General features: G+C 35.3%; 1 long non-coding RNA gene across 1 annotated transcript; it reads right to left on the bottom strand.

Moving 5' to 3' along the window:
- Window positions 1-6,735: 6,735 nt before the first annotated feature.
- LOC148694069 (uncharacterized) lies at window positions 6,736-7,361 on the bottom strand. The gene is made up of 2 exons (XR_015966218.1): window positions 7,220-7,361; window positions 6,736-6,905 (listed from the first exon to the last, which is right to left on the bottom strand). It is a non-coding gene; the product is annotated as an uncharacterized LOC148694069 (long non-coding RNA).
- Window positions 7,362-7,865: the final 504 nt, after the last annotated feature.

The following is a 7,865-nucleotide window of genomic DNA, read 5'->3' as shown; positions in this document are numbered from 1 at the left end:
TCAGGTCAAAGCATAAATGAGTTTTCCTAATATCTTTTATCTCAAATTCTATCTTCAGGTGCGAGGTAGTTTTCTCAAGCTCTTCCATAGTCTTAGTGAGATGTATGTCAACGACATAAACTGTAACTCTAGCAATTTCGAATAAGACTTCATATTTTAACACGTAAGGGTATAATTCATATCCCTAACTAATCAAATAATCACTTAGACAGGTATACCACATCCGTCGGATTGCAAGTGAACGCTTCAAACAAGTTAAGAAGGTGTTCCGTGGTTTTCGAACTATTTGAACCAGTCCATGTAATTCTTCGGGAACTTACATGTCAATCTCCGTATCTATATCCCCATGGAGAAAACACTAACCACATTTCATAATGTTGCTATCAATCACATGACGTTTGAGAGAAACATTGTTCTGTAAAACGTGTATCATATTGCATTATTTCATTCATCTCATAACGTTTCTTTTCCCACTTGCAACACAACAAGTTTACCTTAGGCAGTGTAGGAATGAAAGGTCCAAAACACACTTTGGTAAGGAATTAGACTTGGATTGTAATTTTGGTTGTCCAATCAGTTCTATGTTGTTACTTAATCAACGAAACACGGTTCAATATCGTCGCTTTTCATTTATGTCGATAGCTACCATATAAGTGAAAACATCATCGATCGTAATCTCATTTCAATTCTATTTAGCTCATCCAAACTAGTATATTGGACCAAGAACTTCAAATCTCAGGAGTAATCCAGATTAATCTCATAAGATGTAAATGATTTGAAACAGCGCGACCTTCCAGGGATGTTGATCCATTAAGTATGTTTATCCTTGCAGGCATGTTTGCAGCTGGTATATGATTTCGTCACTTTAGCTAGATCAGAGGAATACGTCTGGAGCAACATTCTGAAAGCTAGAATTCATCGTACTTTCTTATCACACTTATGAGATATAGGGATTGAGATGAGACATTGTGGGCAACGTCCACGCAACTTCACGTCATTCTACAAGAATGTTGAAGTTATTATCTCCCCCTAATGGCGGAAAGATTGTCTTATTAAAGTGACAACCCGCAAATGAGCAGCAAAGAGATGACGTGCAAGGGCTCTAAGAGAGCTAGTGTGAAGGAGAATCATGATCGACAAAGATTCACATCCTTCTTTGAGGACCCATATTGGTATGTTGCGGCGGTGCAACTTGGCACATAGAATGCACACCCAAATGCATAAATATGAAAAACACCAGGTTCGTACCCAATAACCAATTGTAACATCATATAGGTTGGGTGGCAATGGGCCTCAAGACGGACCAACATAAATGTATACAAGATTGCATATCCCTAGGAAGAAATCGAAAACTTGGTACATTTACCAAAATCCGGGGCAATCGTTTAAATTGCGCTTTATGATCACTAGGCAAGGCTATTTGGGGTGAACATGGGAATTCGATGTTCAATTATAAACCCAAAATACATGTAATACGTTATCGAAAACCGTCGATTTAAACTCTTCGACATTATCCAGTCTCCCAGACTTTATAAGATAAGTAAGGTGGTGAACCCTTAATCGGCTTGGAGGTTTAGCAGCAATGTGTGTGGACAAACATTTGACCAGTTTGTCGATTCATCAACCAAAACCATAAGTATTTATATGGTCCGCATTTTGGTTGGATTAGTTCACATATATTCCTTTGAATCCCTAGTGAAAAGGGGGCGATTTCATATCTTTGTGAGGAATGATATAGAAAATCAATTTCCCTAATGAGCAGGCTTGGCAAAGTGTACTTGTAGGCATAAGATCCTTACTTCGAGTAAGGAGATGCGTCGTAGCATCATTGTTCGACCTAAGTGTCCTAAATGGCCATGCTAAAGCAAGTAAACTGCTCAATCACCAGGCTCCAGGCCGGCCACATGTGGTGTGTTCCCAGTTGGAAGACAACCCGTTAGCCCCAAATTAAAGATGCATGCTCATTTTTTGAAGCGGTGCAAAGATATTCCACTCTATTTTCTTCGGTGGTTTCATTTATGTTCATTGTTCTCTCAAATATCTTTACAAACTCAACGACATGGAAAATTTAAGGTCCCTTAAATGGTAATTCGGTACCATTCATACAACGAGGAGCGTGCCAATACTCTTAATCAAGTTGGATAAACCTGAAGTCGTTGTTAGAGATGTGATTTAGGTGTAAAGTTAGTGTGCGTAGTATCATATTCATCCAAACAACTAACTTTCCCACATTTCTACCTAATCACATGTTTAATTGAATTTAATCATATGTATACAAGAAACATAATTCAATTAACTCATATTTAAGGACAATATCAATAAGACTATCCATAAGTAAAACATACACCAAACTTGAATCCAAAAACATGGAAAAATGTTCACAAAGTAAATGGTCTACTAAGGGGATTCGGCCAACAAGGCCAACCATGTCAAAATTCTGCTCTTCCAACAATATTTGGTGGAGCAAAAGTAGTCTTACAGATTGGCTACGAGAATGCTACTCCTCAACGACATTTGTAGGGGCATGAACAGATGCATAACCAATGATCTATTCCATCGACATGAACATAGATTCTGCAGGGTTAAGGTTCAAGAATATTTTCCCTTATTCTTGAAGTTTTTATGTCTTAGGTGCCAAGGATCATGCTTCGAGCATGATGCCACACATTTGCATGCCTTGATTCTACCATACGTTGTAAAAACAAACTCGAAATTGGATCATGAGAAAGACAAACCCTGAAATGGATTTGATAGGCTCCAACCGAAGCTGGAAGGTCTGTTCGGTGCACTTCTGCCAAATTAAGGCATCATCGTTCGGTAAGCTGTGACTGAACTAGGTCAAGCCATTCGGTAGACTCTAGCCGAACCGAGTTTATGCCGTTTTCTCACATTTGTGGTAGTAATCAGATTCAACAATTTGGTAAACTTCCGCTTTCTACACTACTGCTTCAGGAATGAGTTAGAAACATGGAAGGACGAGAAAAGCATTCTCTAGTCAAAATTCAATCGGATTTATAAACTTCAGAATTGTACTCATTCATGGTGTGTTTCAGGCAATGTCTTGTACCCCACATAAAGTGGTTTCTTTTAGAAACGTCCAAATAAGGGAAATCAAACTTGTGATGGTTCGACAATCCATTGAATTTGGAGGGAACATGATTATGATTGGTGTTATGGGATTGAATCGTCCATAAGCATCAAAGTTAGAACATTCGAGTTCTAAGACATGGTTTTCATGAAAAACGTTGGGTTTTCATGAGTGTATTGTTTTATGAAAACTTCGGGTTTCAAAGGCACTAAATTTGAAATTACAGGTTCAATTTAATTTATGAACATTTGGTTCATAAAAGAGAAGTTCCTACAAGAACACAAAATGCAATATGCTGATTTAAGTGTAGTGGATTTAAGTTGCTTCAAGAACTCAAGTGTGAGCATTTCGAGACTACGAAAGTGAGTCAACGGTTCAAAGTATAAAAATAAATTATTGAATCTTTAATGTCCAAAAGTGATCTTCAGGTCAATAATTTTAAATTTATTATCAGATTAATGGATTGTATGTCACTTTTAATTAATTCAATAGATTGGGACTAAACGGGGTCGATCATAGAAGCAAAATATTGCTAAAATAATAGCATTGGGTCGAAAATACCATATCACAAAACTTGGGCTGGCTGTCATGAGCAAAGGGCATGGGTATGGCTGCAATAGCAGCCCATGGAGTGGCTTCAAGCCACAGGCTAAATGACATAAGGCCAGCAGCAGGGGTAGGCCTAGAGGCCTACGGGTGTGAGAGAAACCCCAATCACAGCTGAGTTTCTGGTTTGGGCCGAAGGGGGGCACGGGTCAAGCCCAATGAAATGCTGGCCTACGAGTTTATGCGTGTGAGGACTAAGCCCAGCCCCATGGGCTGGCTAATAAGTCACGGGTCGTGGGAAATGACCCAGCCAACTAAGCTGGTGGAATAGCTGCAGGCTGGGGCAACAAGAAGTCCCAGCAAGCACAAAGGCTTGCTCGCAGTTAGGCCAGAACTACTTTGGTGGGCACAGGCCTTCAAGCCTTATCGAGATTGACCCCAGGCCAAGGCTTGGTTGTTGTGATGGTCAGCTAGGCTTTAAGCCAGTGACTTTGCCAACGGTCGTGGTGCTGTGGTGTCCAATTTTCCCTTTTTTTTTTTCTTTGAAATTATTAGGGTTTTACAAACCCTAGATTTACTTCTAATTTATGAATATACTTTGACTCACATATTCCACATAGCAAATATAATTGCATAATACATGAAACAAATATATATATATATATATATATATATATATATATATCAAAAGGAAAATATAAATATAGGGGTTTCATGCATCATGGGGAATGTTTTCATGCTTCATGGTCGTTTCAAATATCTTCCTTTATTTTAAACTTACCTTATTGGCAGAAAACAACAAAAGTCTTTGAATTTGTAAAAGATCATTCTCGGAAAGCCGGAATTGCATCTCCAATGCGTTGTATCACATTCAACAAAGAAAAATTAAATTGAATCACTAGCATATAGATCAATTCAATAAAATAATAAATTAATCATAAAAAGATGATTAAAATGTAATACTCCCCTGATTGAAAATCAAACTCTCTTTTGTGTAACGTCAAGAGTGTGTTGATAACATGTTGTACGCATAATTTATTGAACAATTATGGAGGCCAGAAAGAGAGAGGGTGCGGCATAGAGAGAGAAGAGAGAGATCTGTTATTGTGGGTGTGTTCTATTTCACCCCATTGTGCCTTTATTTATAGTAGAAGGATGGATAAAATTCTTACCCTTTTAGAATTACAACTCTTAATAGGTAATCAACTCCTAATAGGAATATAAGAGATATTCCTAGATCTACTAGAATTTACACAATCACATTCCTAATCTAATAGGACTGCAACAAAAAGAAGATTGTTGCATAATATTGTGCATTGTTAAATAATATTATAGTTAACAAGCTTCAGTTATATAAAAAAAAAAAAAATATATATATATATATATATATATATATTGTTTAACAAGCCACTACTCAGTATTGGTAGTAGAGACATGTTGGATGAGATTGCGCCTAAATTGATATTGTCTTCGAATTGAGTGGTTGTGCATCGAGTAGAAACTTAGCTCGATTTGGTTTATTTTATAAGCCTTCAGCGGTAAAAGGACTTAAAATAATGAGTAATGCTACAATTTCTTGTAAGGGAAACGCGACAGTTGATTCAACGAGTAATGTTACATTTATTATATTTTTTTATATCATATTTATACCATTTGTTTAATAAAGGTATGACTTACCTGAACATATGAGTCGCATCTCGATTAAAAAGATTATATAAACGTCGTATGAAAAATATAATAAACATATATTTCTGGAAACAATTTATTATCTACGTAATTAATCCATGAAAACAGGAATTGAATTGCCTGGGTATTGATAACACTAAGTGGTAGTATGCGTCCCATCAACTCAAAAAGAAATTCTATTAGATGACATTTTATGAGCAGTTTGCAAGGAATTTTGGACTCTAGCTAATACCACATCAAGTAACAATAACTTTGAAGATTCTAGGAGATTAAAAGAATAATGAAGAAGGAAAAATGGTCATGATGGCAATCTGAATTTGTTTTCAGCGAGGTAATGTGTTCCTTAAAGCATTTATGCAATGATGGTAAATATTCTCTAGCACAGTCCCTTTATGCAAAGAGATTTTCATTTTTTTTCCAAAAAATAGGAATTATGTGTGGGGTTCATTCCATGTCGAACCTTAACAATCCAAATCGTCTATTTTGTAAGTCTCGATTCATAGATCATATTTGCAAAAATTCAATTTAATCCGAAATCATTTGCCTATTTAATTATCAAGATAAAATTTCATTGTTTATTATTTAACAAAGTACTCGTTAATTTTTTTTAACCCAATTAGATGTCTTAAATATTTCCGATTGGACTAATATTGTGCAAAGATGATCTATGAAGTGCAACTTGAAAAATAGACGATTCAGATCGTTAAAGGTCAATGTAATGTGAACCCCACAACTAATTCCCATTTTTATTAAAAAATGAGAATCTCTTCCCTTAAAAGCTTCATTCTCTAGGGTACCTAAAAAGAGTGATAGAAAAACAAAGCACAAATAGTACGTTAAAGCACTAATAATTTTAGTTACGTGAAAGAACATGATATATATATATATATATATATATATATATATATATATATATTTTTTTACGTTATTTTGCTCCATAAATTTTATGCCAAATGAGAATCATTTATTTATTTTTTATCGCCATCTAATGATCGTCTGCATAAATTTCATTTATCTTGGCGACCATCACTACAAGGTCATTCCAATACAAAAAATAAAAACATAAAAGATATTGCAGAAACCCACATTTACCAGTCTCATGAAGTGCAGGCTTGATTTAGCCATTCAAAACTCAACCCATATTTGCAAACTAAGATGGGTTTTCAAGTTCTTCAGGTGTAAATTATAATATAAACTATGTCAACAATGAAACTCTACATTACAATATAATTGAGCTCAGTCCCGAAATTGAAAACCTAAAAATTTCAACCCCATAATTTGACAGTTGCGAGATGTGGTTTCAAACCACTTTCTAGCCCATATAATCAATCAGAATCCTCCAAATCATAGGGGTTTTAATCGCTGGGATGTTTAGTTTACAATCATATTAATAGAGTCAAGAAAAGAGCTATAAATAAGATGAAATAGTGTTTTAAAATAGGTTAAATAGTTGCATACATTCTCGAGAAAATTTAGCTTCAAACTGAATCCAATAAATTTTAATTGAAGCCAAAGCTCCAAATCAGTTTTTAAAGGACTTACCTTGTTCAGGACTAGTTTAGATGAATCCTTGCTATCCAATACCCTAAATGATAAGACAACAAACAACAATAGATTGAATAAGAATTCCTAATGAATAAATCAACGCTGGCTGAGTATTACCTGGATAAAGAATGAAATATGGACAAAAAGATACAGAATTAGCACGCTTTTCCAAATCAATATCAAATTAGGCCTGTTAACCAAAATTTTAATTTAGTTCTATGGAGTTAACATGTAAAATAATATACAAAAAATCCTTTTTTAAATAGGAACAAAGGAGGGATCTGCTGGCGTAAATCAAAAAAACTGAAACAAAATTGTCAAGTAAAATTAAAGCTGAAAATAAAACCTAGAAACCTGTGAGACGGAGAGAGAGGTCATGACTCGTGAGGGGGGTAATGACGTCTAGAAATTAGGGAGGGAAAGAGGTGTAGTGGAGGGCAAGAGAAAGAGATAGAGAGGGAAAGTGCAGATCAATGTCGAACAGGAACTGACTGGGTTGAAGTTTAGGTGGAGAACTGTGAAGCTTGGTTTTGGGGATATTTATCCAAATTAATAACAGAAACATAATTCCCAATTCAAAAATAATAATAAAATATTTCTTTTATTGTTTAAGCGGCAACTTAAAAGAAATATTTTATTATTTTATTGTTTAAGCGGCAACTTAAAATTGATGGATCATTACTACAAAACCAATTGGGGATATTTGAAAGAAATTGTAGTAATGGTCTCTCAATTTTAACTCAATTGGAGCAATAGTCCCTCAACTAAAAATTCATGACTAGTGGTCTCTTAACTCATGAAAACGTGCATATATGGTCTTTTTCGTCAACTCCATTAAAACTTCTGTCAAAATAAGTCACGTGTCACGCACATAAGGTTGAATCAAAAGGGCAAATATGGAAAACTAAATGAAAAAATTGTAGCAGCAATCCCTCAACTTTAACACAATTAGAGAAATGATCCTTCAACTTTAACCCAGTTGTAGCCATGGTCTCTCAAC

This window comes from Pyrus communis, chromosome 9 (genome assembly GCF_041283825.1).
Source record: "Pyrus communis isolate YQ-2024b chromosome 9, ASM4128382v1, whole genome shotgun sequence".
Lineage (NCBI taxonomy): Eukaryota > Viridiplantae > Streptophyta > Magnoliopsida > Rosales > Rosaceae > Pyrus > Pyrus communis.
Note: the sequence above shows the minus strand (reverse complement) of the source record. Positions and strands in the feature narration are given on the sequence as shown.